Source organism: Etheostoma cragini, chromosome 1 (assembly GCF_013103735.1).
Source record: "Etheostoma cragini isolate CJK2018 chromosome 1, CSU_Ecrag_1.0, whole genome shotgun sequence".
In the NCBI taxonomy this organism is placed as follows: Eukaryota; Metazoa; Chordata; class Actinopteri; order Perciformes; family Percidae; genus Etheostoma; species Etheostoma cragini.
Genome location: NC_048407.1, coordinates 24616028 through 24632554, shown reverse-complemented (window position 1 = coordinate 24632554; position 16527 = coordinate 24616028). Strand labels below are relative to the sequence as shown.

Genomic DNA, 16527 nt, shown 5'->3' with positions numbered 1-16527 from the left:
TCTTAACTTAAATATTCTAGTGGAAAACGTTAACATGTTTTTTTTTGTAGACCCAATGCTTTATTTTTTAGAGTGCATGAAAATAATATCACAGAGCGATTTAGCTCCCCGCCGCACAGCCTACATCTTTTCATTCGATTTAAAGGACGGGTAATTCAATCACAAATCGCGGATTATACAAAGTATACAAGCAAGGATGCGTGTGTTAGAAAATTGGAGATTGACAGGATTCTGTTAAACGTGACTAAACTTCATCCTCACTGGTGGGGCGGGGGTGGGGGGCAGGTGTCGTCAGGACGGGAGAAAACTGAAGGATAGATGTTGTAGCCTATAAACTACAACAAGTTGGGTCATGCACATTCGACCCCAAACACCCACACTGCTTTTGCTTCAGATCAATTTAGGCTTTTCACGCAGCGAGAGGGTGATGGGTTGCCTGTGCTACTCCTAAAAAAAACACCTTTTCTATTGATCCTGGTATTTGTAGCACTGTCTTTAAATCTCATGTAAGTGTTATTTATCTGCACTTATTTATCTGTGACTCTCCTGACCGAACATGTCCTCATTTGTATAATGGCTCTGAGGCGGCTGCATTGACAAGTTGCATTACACAGCGCGCCGTGATCAAAGTTTCTCCCAAACGATGCATGGCAGTCAATAGCCTGCATTAACGTCCGGATCCAATGAATGACACTTCCTTATATACAGGGGGTCTAGTACTGGGCTACATGTACTTCAGTATAAGCAAGTCTCACTGTTGACTGCCTAAAAAAAAGAGATTATGGAAATTAAGGAGGGTGTGAAGACCCCGAATTTGAATTTCACTGGTGAGGCATATTAAGGGTAATTAGAAAATAAGATGGTCAGCTTTAATCGAAAACAGAGTAACATTACATAGCATATAGCATTATTCCTGCTTTAACAAATATACATTTCTTTCATTTTTTAAAATTACACAGACATGAAGAAAAGTCAAAAGATAATTATATCCGTGACAGAAGTAGAACAGTCTTCGTGCGGGCATGTAATCCGTGCCGTGCCGTGCGCCTACCTTGTCTCCGAGGTGCCGTCCTTTGGGTCAGCGTGCCAGTGCTGCGCTCTCTCCTCCCGGTTCAGCGAAGAGGATTCCTCCGCTCTCCTAGACCAACCCGTCTCCGTGTCTCTCCACAGAATGTGTTGAAAAGTTATATATCCTCCTCCAGTGGGCGTCCGGTGTGAGCTTTACAATTCCCGGGGAGTGTATTGGAGAGTTTTCTGAGCTCCCAGACCTCTCAAATGATCTCCTTGGCGTGTTGAACTTTTATTTCATGCAGGGACAGAAGCGGGCAGAGGAATCGCTGTTCGGATCCACAAGAGTCCCTCTTGTCAAAGATGGAAAAAAACAACATAAAACCACTTTACCTTTGGAAAAACTCAAGCAAGGCTATCTGCAAAAAAATCCTAAACCCGGTCTCCTCTTTTCTGGATTTTTCACTTTTAAATACGTGTTTAAAATGGCTTTACTGTGCGTCTCTCTCTCTCTGCCTCTGACCGGTGACAGTCTAGTGAAGCCCTTCTAACACAATCATGCGCTCTGAAAATGAGCTCCCCTCCCTCCGCTCGTTCAATCAGCGCTGTGTCTGTGGACTCCAAGTGATGCTGGCCAAGTGGAATATGTGCGCAGACTGAGAACGACCGCCCATGTCTGTGAAGGGAGAGAGAGAGGGATGGGTGGAGGGGAGGGAGGACAGAGGCTTCCACATGCGCTCAAGCCTCACAGCTCCACACTGAACAGGTTGTCAAAAGAACAACATTGCTCTCCTGTCTCTTTTCTCCCCTCCCGGTCTCCCATTCAAATAGTTTTTCAACCCTTTCGGGTGCCACAGGATGCCTTCAAGGAGCCGAGGGGGCAGTGGTGGTTTTGGTGGTTTTCTCTGTTGTCGTGTCTTTGGTGGACTTTGCCAGCTGCGGTGCCACAAATCTTTGTTGCCAATTAGGACTGAAAGGCGCTCCGAAAGTTTTCTGCCTAATGGAGGAGCCCTTAACACCATCACCCCTCCCCGTGGACCAATTATTTATGACAGAAAAAAATAGACTGAACCAGCCTTACACATTCTCTCTCGCTCCCTCCCTCTCTCTCTATCCCTCTCTCTCACACACACACACACACACACACACACACACACATAATAGGAGTCTATACTCACATCAACGACCTCCCTTGTGTTTTCTCAACTCACTTCCCCACGTGGCCACGAGGGGGCGGTTTTCAGCTCATCGCCACCATTTAGTTTAGTTAGTTAGTTTAGTAGTGTATGTGTGTGTGTGTGTGTGTGTGTGTGTGTGTGTGTGTGTGTGTGTGTGTGTGTGTGAAAGCGTCTTGTCCAGAGCAGTTGGTTTATCACGAAGCAGTTTCTACGTGCAGTTGAGTGAACTTTAAATATCAAGCAGCCTGCAGAGCAATCTGTCACTGCAAAAGATGTATTTTCATTTTCTGTGCTTTTTTTAAATTCATGTTTTTACAATGCAGCAGATAGATGTTTCATAAAGGTTTTTGTATTAACTAAACATACTTGATTATTAAATGATAATAGCGTGACTAGGCCTATGTATTTATGTATTTATTTGTCCCAGTTGGTTAAGAACTAAATGCCTTAAACTGAAACCAAGAAGAGTGGGGGATAAGAAGAAGTGGAAGAAGGATAGTCATTAAATTAGTGGCAAGTGCATGTAAGTCTTTAATTGTATATGAGACCTTGAAGACAGAGAGATAATACATCGTCCAATTTCCATTTTTCCAAATCATTTATTATAGACTAAAATATAACAGAATAAACCTTTGTTGTCCACCAGGGTTGAGATTGTTCTTTGGCTCACCAGACCTACAAGACATAGTAAGTAAAGTATAAAAAGAAAAAAAGAAAAGAAAAAGAAAGAAAAAAAATATGAGGATAAAAAAGAATAAATATGCTTAAATTCATTAAAATAGCAGCTAAATTTGATAGTCACTGAATTTGGTTAGGGTCACTGATGGCATTTGGAATAAAGGATTTTTTTAAACCACTTTTGCCAGAGGCACTCTGACGCACCACCCAGAAGCTCAAACTGGCTGGAAAGAGGGTGTGTATTATCTGCAGTGATTTTCCGAGCTTTCTTTTTCATTCTGTCAGTGTATATTTGGCTCAGATGGGGGTTATGGGGGTTTACCCACTAATTTACTAGACATTGACACTATCCTGTTAAGCTTCTTCTTTAGTTTGCAGCTTAAATGGCTTAACCAAGCAGAAAGGTGAAAGGTTAAAACACTTACAATGTGGGGCGACCTCTAGCTCACCCTATAAGAGCGCTCGCCCCATGTTGGAGTCCAGCAGCGGCCTGAGTTCGAATCTGACCAGCGGCCATTTGCTTCGTGTCATCCCCCATCTCTCTCCCCCTTCCATGTCTATCGCGATCACTATGATAAAGGAAAAAAGCCCCGAAAAAATAATCTTTAAAGCTCAGTGTTCTGAGGAGACTGAGTCGTTGTGAGAATTAAAAAAAAATATAAAGTCTATGTTATCTGAAAAACTCAGATGGTTGTCAAGAACCATACCCAGGTATTTAAACGTTCCCACAGTTTCAACAGCTAGGCCATTAAGTAAACTGGTTCTATGTCTTGTTTGCAAAACAGTAACTCGTTTGTCTTTGCCACATTAATCTCTAGCTCGCTATCATTGCACCATGCTTCAAGGGTCTTCATGTGTGCTAGATAGGAGGCCTCGCCATGTAACTATTGTTGTCCTAACTCAAATAGTTCTGCATAACAAAGAAATAAATCCACAGTTTAACCTTGAGGATTTATGTCAGATGAATATCTGTTTTGGTAAATGCTTTATCTGCTTGAAATACTGAGGGGGTGGATTCTAATATTACAGGATACTGTCTTGTGATCCATTTTTCTGCATGATCTCAGCACATAAACACAATATCTCACAAGACCACCTGTGGTAGAGAGACCATGAGTACTTTTCTGCCTATTCTAATCTTACAATAATTACAAAAACATAATTACGTTCAGTTTTTATTTTTCTAACGTCAGATTTGAGTATTGTGTAACTGATGTTTAGTGACTTGCTAATTGGATGACAAAAATGTCCCTAAATTCTGAACTAATCAAAATATCGCCTCCTGTCTCAGTTTATGTTTGGTCTGATCAGGTAACTGATCCATTTTCTGGAACTTAATTAGTAAGTACGCGCACATGCACACACACACACACACACACACACACACACACACACACACACAAACACACACACACACACCCACACACACACACACACACAGCTCCACAGGTGCAGCTGCAGCTTGCGTGCTTTGCTCAAGAGCCTCTCTCTACTCAGGGCGGGGAAGACCATTTCTATTTCTGTTTAGCAGCCGAAATGTTGCTGTCTACGATAAGAACTAGCAACCCTCCTGACACTAATGCAATGACAATGTAAATGAATCAGCATGTGACAGCTTGAAACACTTTTCCTACAATTACAATTTTTTCAAGTAATTTCCATTGCCCCAATCCCGGAAACTGGGACTTTTAGAAGCTGTCTATGTTAGCATTACTTAAATAAAGATACAGATGAATTTGTTCCTCATCCTTCCGAAATTAAAATCTGACCCAATAAGATTATTTGAACTATTTTTTATTCAACTAATTCATAATCATTGGGAACAATGTTTTAAGAGGAGCAAACTATAAATGCTTATTGCTCTGTGCCAGTAACATTTGTATACTCTGATCTGAACAGTGAGCAGTAAATATTCAATGTTTTCATCTGACGTTCCTAAACAGAATCAAGACACTCGGTAATTACTTAGCTCTCTCAATCCAAATGAATCTTTTAGTCAGAGTAAACAAAATCATGGGATCTGGCTCAAGTATCTGTCTCCTTCCTTTCCTTTGCCCTGATATTGGGCTACAGCCAGCAATCTTGGCATGTCTTGCAGGGAGCACATCATTGCTGCTTAAGGCAATGAATCTGAAAAGACAACATGTTGTAAGAACAACCTTGGGTGGCAGCCACACACACACACACACACACACAGACACACACACACACACACACACACACACACACACACATCCCACTACAAGAAACCATCTTTTTGCAAAGAATTGTAGAAGGCTGCAGAGAGAAGCAATGTTTGCAGTGGATGTAGAGAGCCAACAAAGAAGGGAACACAAAAACAAAACTTTCCAACCCAGCGTGGAAACTCAACATATTGTCATGGAACGTGTAAAAAGCATTTTCACAAGAAAATTAATCGGTTTAGCTGCAGAATACCAACGTTATAATACAGAGCTGTAATTTCCCTAAAGAAACTGGAGATGCATTAGGTGAGGGCATTTATTGGTAACCACCAGCCAATGAAATATAGCTTTGCTGCCAAAGGTGATAACTCAAGTGTTATTACAGCCTGCAAATTACAGTGTCATATTGTAACACTGCTGGCTAACAATAAAACACCTAACTGTACTTATTGCTTTATAGACATTATGAAGAAGTCCTTGTTATTGTATTTCTTAGAAATGTACTTTAGTCTCCATGATGAGCTTGGGAATGTATACTACAAACTATTTTTAAACATATATGGAATTATTCTTTAACTCTATGAGGTATTATATTATTGTTTCAGAATAACAAAACAACAGAATCATTCTAGTGGCTTGACAAAAACATGTTGTTCATTGCCATGAGCCATTCTTTTTTGTTTTTTTAATATATAAGATTGATAATATCCTGAGTGACCTTAGAAAAAATAAGAATAAAATAGAATTTAAAAAGGTTCTAATAAGAAAAATGCTTCAACCTACACCTTTTTCGATCAGTACTGATTAGAAACGGGTTAAGATGACACTGCATGAATTACGGTGACACTTTGTTTTTTACCATTCATGTTATGTAAGTGATAACGTATTTATGCGATTGATTGAAATAAACTAAAATATAGAAGAGCTATTTGAACAAAAGTACTACAATTAACACCTCAAGATAAATAGCATCCCGGTTGGTGTCTCTAAAGGTATTGCAAATCCAGCCCCGAATCTTGTTTTGGCAGCCCATCTCCTTTACACTGCAGACTGTAATGTGATGTGAGGTGCTTGGTCAAAAAAAGATTCTGGTATGCTCAGTAATTGATGCTCCCATCAGTGTAATTCAATCATAGCACAAAGTGCTGTATATCAGCACCAAGCACTTCCCCACATAGAAACAGTTAAATGGACAGAAAAGATACACTTGAGACTGTCGATAACTTCATTATGTGTGTGTGTGTGTGTGTGTGTGTGTGTGTGTGTGTGTGTGTGTGTGTGTGTGTGTGTGTGTCTGAAAAACACTGGGGAAAAGAACAGCAGTATAACTCAGAGATGTGATAACAGGAATCCCAACTTGACAACTCAACACGTCAATACACAGACACGGAAGGATAGTGGCCGATGTAGAGGGCTGGGAGGATTTGGAATCCCTTGGAGAGATTAAAGACTGACATCTGACAATCGAAAGACAAAGGGACTCCAATAGCTGACAGTGTTTTAGTTTCTAAATACACAGAACAAAGATTATGCTATTGATTGTTATCTTAGTTCTATAAACACATGTGGAGCAACTGGAATTGGCTCTTAAGGAAATTCTCACCTGTTTTTTCAGGATAAATCCACCACGCTATACAGTGCAAGCTGTATAAATTTCTGCCACACCATAACCAGACGTTGTCAAGCCAGCAACAAGTACAGTAGGTTGATAAGGTTAGAAGATGAGTTTAACTTGGGTACTCACCCAAGTTCCCATTGCACAGGGGACACAATACTTGCCAAACAGAGCTGATTGACCTACATGGCATACTAAAACCTGCAGGGTCTCAAGGGGGAAAAAACTCACCATACATGCATAAACATGAGCAACACCCAGAACAAGTAGCAGCCACTATTGCATCTAGAACGGAGGTTAGACCTCCCAGGATAACACATCAGTTAGACTGACATGAGGGGCAAGAGAGGGGGACCATCGTTGACCACTGGTCATCATCTCATTTATTGTGTTTCTGTCTTAGTCACTTGGAAGTTTACGGTATAATGACTGCTGTTATTTTAGCTAACGCATATGTGTATTCCTCATTTTCTGTATTTTGTGTGTAAACTGACAAAGATGTTATATGATTGATTTTTTGTTTCAACAATATCTGTATCTAAAGAATGGTTAAGGTAATGGAGGTATTAACTGACCCTATATCCAAGCCCTTACTACTACACTGACCTAAACCAATGGCACATTAGTTACGTCACTGGCACTTAATGTTGGCATTGAATTCAAATTACCACTGCATAATTTTACATTGTGAACATAATTTGCAGGAGAGTGGTATCATATTTTGCTCAATTTCCTCTTCCAATACATTATCTTCCTTGAGGGCAATTTGACAAATTGGTAGCCATCTCTCATTGGCAGTATTTAAGAGAAACTATTTTGAAGATTTAAACTATTTTCTTTCTTTTGACTGAGAGAACAAAACTGCAAAGTTTAGCAGCAAAATACATTATCATAGGAAAGTGGACCATTGACAGATGGCTAATAAGCCAAACCAAAAAATATGGTCTTTGGTTGTAGCATAATATCTGTTGTCTTTTGAAGTTATGGTTCATTATGCAAAACTGATCATCAACAGCAAAAATGCTTCCCCTAGTGTGTAACAGGAATTCTGTAGTCCATTTAAGCTGATGGATCATTTCCAAAAAACGAAGTAAACAAGGAAAACAGTGATCCTCATCAGTCACAGGGTACAGCCTTACTCCAGAAGGTGTGCATGCAACTCTTTTGTATTTTTGTATAGAACAGACAGACAGAAAGACAGACATGGATGCATAGCTGTCTACGAGCATGTGACACCAGCTGGTCCGTATCACCTCTCCACCCACCCAACAAACACACACACACATCTACACGCAGACACACACACACTTACATCTGAGAAAGGGTCATTTTTCACTGGGTAATTGGCGGCGAGGCACATTGCCCTTGGGATTCGATAATTCATAACCTCCTCCCATCCGATAACGGATAGAGGCTAGAAATGGGCTGAGACAAGGGGTGATGTGCACATAGAGGAGAGGGAGGGTGGTGGCTGCATCATTAGAGAGGAGAGGTAATGGCTCCTATTGATTCCGGCCCGCCGGACCCCCTCACCATTTCATGTTTAAAACAACACTGATCCTCATTATCCAGGCAGCCGCCACCGCCCTGATAAAGAAGAGAGGAAAGAAACAGAGAGATTTGGTGAGAGGAGAAGGAAGAGAAAAAAGACTGTGTTAGGGAAAAAGGAGGAAGGAAGGGGAAAGGAGAAAACAATCAGGTAAGTTTGCAAAAGGAAGAAAGTGTCTGCATAGCTTGTGTTTTGCGGTCTTAATGCCTCAATTTGAGTGGTATAAGTAATTACTGTCACACTTTAATGCGTGTAATGCAGTATTACTTGTTTAAATGTCTCTCCCTTCTTCTCCATTCTCCCCCCACCCCCGCGGTGTGTAATAAGGCTAAAGAATCGACTCAAACACAGACTGCAAGGATCTGTCTAATAATTCTCCGTGCTATTATCCTCTCTCTCTCTCTGTGTTTGGCCACAGGCAAACATTATCATTACTGAAACAGTGGTATAAGCCCAGTGTTTCTCCCTGCCCCCCCACACTCTCTCCTTACTCTCTCCTTGACTCCTTCTAAATGCAAGTTTTTATTAGAAGGAGGTAATTTGCCAGCTCAAATTGCTCCAAGCTCACAACTGTAGGATCAAATATGTTATTCATTCACAACTCTGTATTTGTTGTTGTTCAAGGACTAACTTCTTTGATTTTCTTTTTCTTATTAGTCAGCTGTGCGGCCAGCTGGCCTATAAATCCAATGATAAGAAGCATGATTATGGATTGAGTCTATGTGTGTTTATGTGTGTGTCTGCACTTGTTTCGTGAAACAAAAAGAGAAAAAAAATGTAAAATGTATTTAAAAAGAGAACCAACTACATGAAAGTCCTCATCGCACAGTTAAAGAGGAAGTCATTTCCTTTCTTTGATATGTATCCTGTACTCACAGAACAGCTACAGTATATATATATATATATATATATATATATATATATATATATATATATATATATATATATATATATATATATATATATATATATATATATATATACAAATATGTATAAGTATATATGCATGTGTACATAGATATATATATAAAATGATATATTCAGATTGGCACGTTTTAACTCACGTTAATTCACCTTGTAGCAGCAGCTACACACTCACTCTTTCACTCACATATTGTACACATTTTTATGATAAGAACACACAAGTTTGTTTCACAGTATTATCACAGCACAGACTGAACTTGTAAAATGTTTGGTTGTTTCAATCCGCTTGGTGAGAAAAGAGACTAAGTGAAGAGATTGAAAGAGAAATATTTAATACTTTATATTAACTGTTTTAAATCGTAAAATGACCACAATATGTCATCAGATATTAAGGAAACATGCTAAGCAGAAATACTTTCTTCTCGGAAAAGATTTTCTATTCTATTCTATTTCTATATATTTTTGTTTTGGCCTGTGTGTTGTTGTCCCACTGCCCATTTTAACACATTCGGTTGCCAGATATAAAACGCAAACACGGCATGCTGCAGCCATGAAAGCAGCAACTAAAAAAAAACTGGATCCACAGAGATAGATCCTAAAAACAAAACCTTGGCATCTTTCAAAACAGATGCATGACCAGAGACGTGGTAAAACAATGGTAAATATTGGAGATGCTTTTGAAAGATAGATACAGCTTAAAGTTGGCTACGACAGGCCCCGCCTGTTAACTTTCTCAGCAACAGCCACAGTGACAGACGTATGACAGAACCTGCATGTTTGGCTTCCTTTATAACAGAAACATGCAATTTATCTTTAGATAAACAACCGGGTTGCCTATGTGACGTTTTCTGCAGATTGTTCTGCAAAGTATGTTACACAGTGTTGGACAAGTTACTTTTAAAAAGAAGGTAGTTACAGTTACTAGTTACTTCTTCCAAAAACTAACTAAATTAGATATTCAGTTACAAATCATAAAAGTAAATAGTTACTTTAGAAAGTAACTAATGTGTTACTTTCAAGTAAATGTTTAAATGCTCAAATGGGACCCCACCTCCACCCCTCTTTAATGGAACTTAAAATACATGTGCATGTTCAATTATTTATGATAAATCTGAACATGGTAATGAAATGGACAATTAATACAATACATTATTAACAGAATCGATGTACACACATCTAAACTATTTTAATATTGCTGTGGGACAAAGTGCGAGTAGCCTCCAATCAGATGCCACTTATGTAGATATTATGTCTAGTGGATCAATACAAATAACAATAGATGTTTTGGAACTTTTGATATTTATTTCCCCTCAACAGGCCACATATAGACAAAAATTAAATGATGCTTGTTAAGCACTATAGCAAAAATAAATAAATATATACACTCTTTGTAGTGCAAACAATGTAAGTGGCCTGATGTTTAGTCTTTTGAGCTGGTGTGTGTGTCAAGTCTGTGTGTGAATGAGTGTGTGTGTTTGTGTGTGTGTGTGTGTGTGTGTGTGTGTAATAGAGCGAGGGAGAAGTGAGCTGTGACAGTGATTAGCTTCAGAGCGAGTAGCCACTCCAGAGTCCTAGTGCCTGTGTTTTCTGACCACAATAGGAAATCTTTAGCAGGAAAAACGTCATATCGCCATACCTGTCTCTCGTTGACTGACTCGCTTGTTGTAAAATTGAAGAAGAAACTATTATACATCTATTCTGGGAGTATCGGTTCTCTGTGGAATTCTGGAAAAATGGAAAATTGTTTAAATATTCAAAAGAAACAACTAATTAAATTAGAAGCAAAAGATGTTATTCTTAACTACAATCACAAAAACAATGGATTGTCAATTTACTAATTCTACAAGGGAAATGTTATGTCCATAAAGCAAAATTTGCTAAATCGTGACCAGCTTTTACTCACTTCAGAAGTGAATTTTGAAACACTTGTGAGTCTATCCAAATCATTAATACTAAGAAAACTATCTATAGAGCTGATCTACTGCAAGATTTTAAGGATTTCTACCTATATGGCCTTAAGCCCATCTTACCTTGTCTTTGTGTTGTATGTTTTTGATGTTTATGATTTAATCCACTTTTCAAAATTGTATGTATTTGTACATTTGTGTATACAGTATGTGCTTTATTTTTCACACTACTCTATAATGTTCACTGGATAGAAATGGAACAGAATTTTTCTCTTTTTTCTCGTGATGCCTAATTGTTTAAAAAATTCATAACATGTTTGTAAAATTTTAAAATAATTTTTAAAATGTTTTAAAAAAAAGACTGACTAGCTTGTGTTGTTTGTTGTGTCCGACACCCGCCCTACTCTACCTCTGAGTGGCTTACCTTGAGATTTTACTCAACCTTAGCCAATATTAAGAATTTTTGCGCTTGTCTAATGCACGGCCAACCAACCAAGGAAGAAAAAAATTCTTTCAATTCAAAACGGTTCAATTGTAGTAACGCGCCGCATTTTTCAGAAGTAACGGTAACAGCGTTATTAGGATGGGAAGATTAATCAATTAGATCACTCGTTACTGAAAAAAGTAACGCTGTTATTTTATAACACCATTATTCCCATCACTGATGTTACCTCATAGAATACATATGGCTACCAGCTTCACAGGTACTGTAAATGTTGGGACAGTAAAATGATTCCCACTTAGTTACAAACTGGCATGTGATCATAATGTGCAACGCACAGAGTATAGACAAGCTGCTTTTAGTAAAGTATTTTGCAGAAAAAATGCAACAACAGCTATTTTTATTCATCTACACATAAACTTTTACCCTTACTCGTGAACAAGATCTCGGGAATCTCATTTACTTGTGGCAACAGTTCATTCCCAACCCATCTAATGGCAGAAAAAAAAGTAAATTGAAGCTATCCAATCAGATCATCTTTGCAGTGGAGTAGGGCAACCTATGAGTGCAACATTGTTGACTGCAGCATGGCGGATCTCTACAAGGGCTCTCATACACATCTGTTTTTGCCTGCATAAAAGATAGCAGTAGAGAAACGTAAGCTTCAGCTCCTAAAATTGCTTTTCTGCTTTTTCTCTCCACACTGACAGCAGAGAAGTCTGGGCTACCAAAACAATCTGCTGTCTCCCTGCCCATGCCCTCACCCCAGCCTTCTCTCTGATGCCCTCTTACTCTGCCGTGTTCCCTGACAACAAACAAGCAGTCGACACTCTCCACTCTCTTTCAATTATGGGTCCTTTCTGCTGCTCCCCATACAGGCCTGTTAGCAGGGCAGAGAAGAAGGAGAGCTTGACCCCTGAGAGAATTATCCTGGTTCTGTGGCATGTTGAGGGTCCCCTCTCTGCGTCCTGCATAGCAACGAGCAGACCATGAGAAAGAAATAGAGAGAGAGTGATTATTCTGATTAGCTCTGCATTCTTCCATCTATAACCCAGTGCAACGGTGCCATCCGCACAAAGCCTGACCAGCCAGCCAACAGATTCTGAGATAAGCTAGCTAAAGGGTAAAGTGTCCACAAAGCAGAATGCACACAGAAAATCATCAGCAGACAGTTATGCTGGTCCTCGTCTTTTGACCTCCCAGATTAAATACTAGCTGTATCATCTCAGTTCACAGCCTGAAAAGCCTTCATTCCCCCAAAGCAGCACAACTGCTTCTACATCTAGTGCTGTGTGTGTGACTCAAGCGTTAATAAATAATGATTTGCAACAAAGAGTCTGTCTAGGTCTCTGCATTCCCATCTCTTAGATGTGCAGTCGCCATCACCCCCTCTGTGTGTGAATACATGTGTGTGTGGTTACTAGTGGAGACATACTTTCCGCAAAATGCCTCTATTGATGGTAGTCAAGTCAATGGCATCCTTGCAATAGTCATCCACACAGTCAATTACTTCACAGAAAGGCGGCTTATCTCACAGAAAGGCTGAGCTGGAGCTGGCATTTTGCCCCGGGTGTCTGCTAGGCATGAATGTCTTGCTTGAAACAGCTCCTTTTTTAGAAAATAATAGGAATTCAAATATTGGGCCTGTCTGCAATTTACACTGTATGTGGAGAGAAACTGAGAAGAACAGTTTTCATTTTATGCCTGCCCTGGACCAAATTAACTCCCAAATCTACCCTCACAGCTTGGTAATGTAAAGTTTTGTTTCCCATCTCATAATCCTGGGTATTGATTTAGCAAATTTGACCATGCATATAGTTGTGAGGCAGGTTAGAGGCACTGACTTTAATCCCACCACGTCCAGTTGACACCATAACCTACGGGTTGTAATACTTCTGCAGACTGCAGCTCCGAAATTAGCTTTTTAAATCTTTCCCGGGAACAGAAACTGGACTGTAATGCCAGAACGTTCCCCTTGTTCCTTTTTTATCACACAATAGGGGTTTTCATCCACTACCTTTAATGTGTTACTGAATAATGTGTTTGATAGCTACATGCAGTGTTGGGCAAGTTAGTTTCATGGTCAGAACAGCAGAACTAGGTTTAGTAATGTTTTACTCCTCAACACTGGACCAAGGGTTTACAGCTATGCCAGCAGCTGTGAGCTGTACTTATGCACAGCGTGGCTTTGAGCTAATGGCCAATGACAATGGTGCAGGTCGCATTAGAAGTGAGGTCAGGGGATGCCCAAAGACAGTATATTGATCCTTTGGTAACTATGAATGTCTGTATAAACATTTAGGGCAATCCATTAAATAGAGAGATATGGTCCAAAGTGGCGGACCTACTGACCAAACAACATTGCCATCCCTAGAGTCACAGCGTCCCTCCATTGATTAATGTTATTCATTTTTAGTCTATTAAAGCCCCTTCCTCAACATTCAAAATAAATTGCTTTTTATCTGGCCTCTATCTTACTTTTTCTTTGTGACCTCTGACTAATGAAAAACAACTGTTTGGTGTGTGCAATATGCTTAGCATGCTAATGACTTGTTTTTCCACAGCATTGAAAGCACTTGTTTTAACTTCCTTTAAAAGCATGATCAGTCCTATGGGAGATCATAACACTAGGGTGAAAAAAGTGTTGATCTTCAAGCAATTATGTGAAACAAACAAACAGGTCTTAAACAGAAATGATAACTAGCTGGTTGTAAGAGAGGGGGGGAACAGAGACGACATGAATACAATCCATCTCAAACCACCCAGGAGTTTGTGGCTAGCATTTGTAAATTGAGCACTACAATGAACACACACGCATCAGATGAGACCTTTCCATTCAGGCGTTGATCAGCTATGGGAGAGTGATGAGAATCGACTGAGAGTCTTAATTTCCAATAGCAATCACAGTGTGACATCTCTTTCTCCAATTAGGACTGGAGAGCAGAGAAAAATCCAGTGGGAGCTGGTGCTGCTTTGAATAAGTTTTTGCCTAATATTCTGTCTCGCTCTCTCTGACCTGTGCAGTATATTAATATCTTTAATAGTGTTTTGTTCTTATAATATGTTCTTTTTTTGGTCATGTTTCTATTCTATATTTATGTTCTTAACTGTTGCAGTGCTTATTTTAGTATTTCCTCTCTTCTATGTTTATTGTACTGCATGCACCAAACACCAAGGCAAACTTACTTGGTAATGAGCCCCATACTGATTCTGATGTGAATACATCATGGGAAGCGTACGTCCTCCACAAAGGCTGAATTTGTTCTGGTGAAGGCAGGAAGCACGTCTGTGTTTAAAAAAGAAGATATTTTAAAGAAGGGCAAAACAATTCCAAGTGCTCAGTTCTCTTTAACTGCATGAATGTATGACATACATGTTCCACTAACAGATTTAACGTAACCACAGAAACCATATGTGCCACCACGAATTGGGACAATAAGTGGCCACCACTTAAACATTTGGTGACTCCCCACATCCTAGTCAACAATGAATAATTTATTTGTTGTGTTTCTTTTACACAATTTTACTGTATTTATTTTTCATCTCTGTTACAAATTTGTATGGTTTTTATATCAAGTATTTAATTGTATATGGAATATTTTGTATGTACACAAATGCAAAAAGAAACATCTGTATAACCAAATGCCAAAACATAAATGAGTCTTATTCCAAGAACATATTATTGCTGACAAAATATATGTTGTAAAAGTTCATTATTATTCATTTATGCAAGCATTTCGATACTTATATCCTTGTAAACAACATTAACTTTATTAACAAACCTTTATATTTCTATAGGCAAACATCACATGTATTTCAATGACTTTCATTACCTACTCTATAATTAAGTAGATCCATCAAAAAAATTAAAACAATCGCTCAAAATAAATGTACCCAATTACTAAGAAGGAAACACTGGTGATAACGTTGAATCCTATTTAACAAAATATTAACACCTTATACCAAAGTGATATATTGCTTTACAGGTCAGCTGCTATATAATGTCATCTAATCATTAGTAATTAGCACATAGCAGAACGTGTTTAAAGAAGCATTGTTAAGAGCCACAGGTGTCTACATGATTAAATAATATATTTCCTATTGGATAGTTGTTATGGAAAATGTATGTTGGCAAAAGCAATACATAATTAGCTTACTGCTTAATGTGTTTAACTGCACAGTTACAAAGCATGAGAGGAGAAAAGTAATATTGTGTGAAAATAACAATTGTAATGCATCACCATATGGTAAAAAAGGGGATGATGTATGAATTAAGAGAAAAGAAAGGGGTGAATATAAGTTTAACATTTGACATTTGTCAGGTTTGTCAGATGTTACCTTCTTTTATTTTTATTTTTTTATTTATTTTATTTTTTTCCCTAATGTCTGTATTACATTTGTACACTGTATTTATCAACGTGTTGTAAAGAGTTTTATCTGTTTTACAACTTTTTTATTTGTATTGTTGACTGTAATTTTCTTATTGTTGTTGTTTTTTAGGGAGACAATTTTAAGATCTGTCCAGGGACAACGGATGAAAAATAGCCTCTTGGCTAATTCTGGTGCATTTACAGCAATGTTGATTAATGTACACTGTCCCTTCCAAATAAATTATAAAAAAAAAAGAAGAAGTTAATGCTTTGACAGAAAGTGACAGAAAGGACTAGAGTGTTACAGATACTGCTGCAGAAACAGTCGTGCTGCTAGAGTTATGACTGTTAAGACTATTAAGACCGTTAAGACCGTTAGGATCCATTCCTGCTACAGTATTGTCCCCGGATAAAAGAATCCTACTGACTTTGGTGTTCCTCTAGTTTTTTCTTTTTTCAATAAAATCTCTTAATATCCACTTGAGAGTGGCACCACGTCTTGAAAACACATTAATGGCTTCCAGAGGATATTTTGTCAAAACTTTCAACCCCTAACTTTTCATCTAGCATCCATCATCAGGTAAAAGTTTCTTTGTGCGATCCTTTGGTTTTTTACCAAATACTTGCCAAACTAATGACATTCCACATGACATCATACTTTAGGAGACTGCCT

The 16527-nt window shown here is 38.7% G+C and overlaps 1 protein-coding gene across 2 annotated transcripts in view; it reads right to left on the bottom strand.

The window, feature by feature from the left end:
- The window catches only part of LOC117945169 (MAM domain-containing glycosylphosphatidylinositol anchor protein 1), a 166944-nt gene extending 165276 nt beyond the window's left edge, over nucleotides 1–1668 (bottom strand). For both annotated transcript variants that reach the window (XM_034872471.1, XM_034872480.1), the window contains exon 1: nucleotides 1052–1668. The gene's annotated coding sequence lies outside the window, so the exon portion shown is untranslated. The remainder of the gene's footprint in view (nucleotides 1–1051) is intronic.
- Between the last annotated feature and the right edge of the window lie 14859 nt (nucleotides 1669–16527).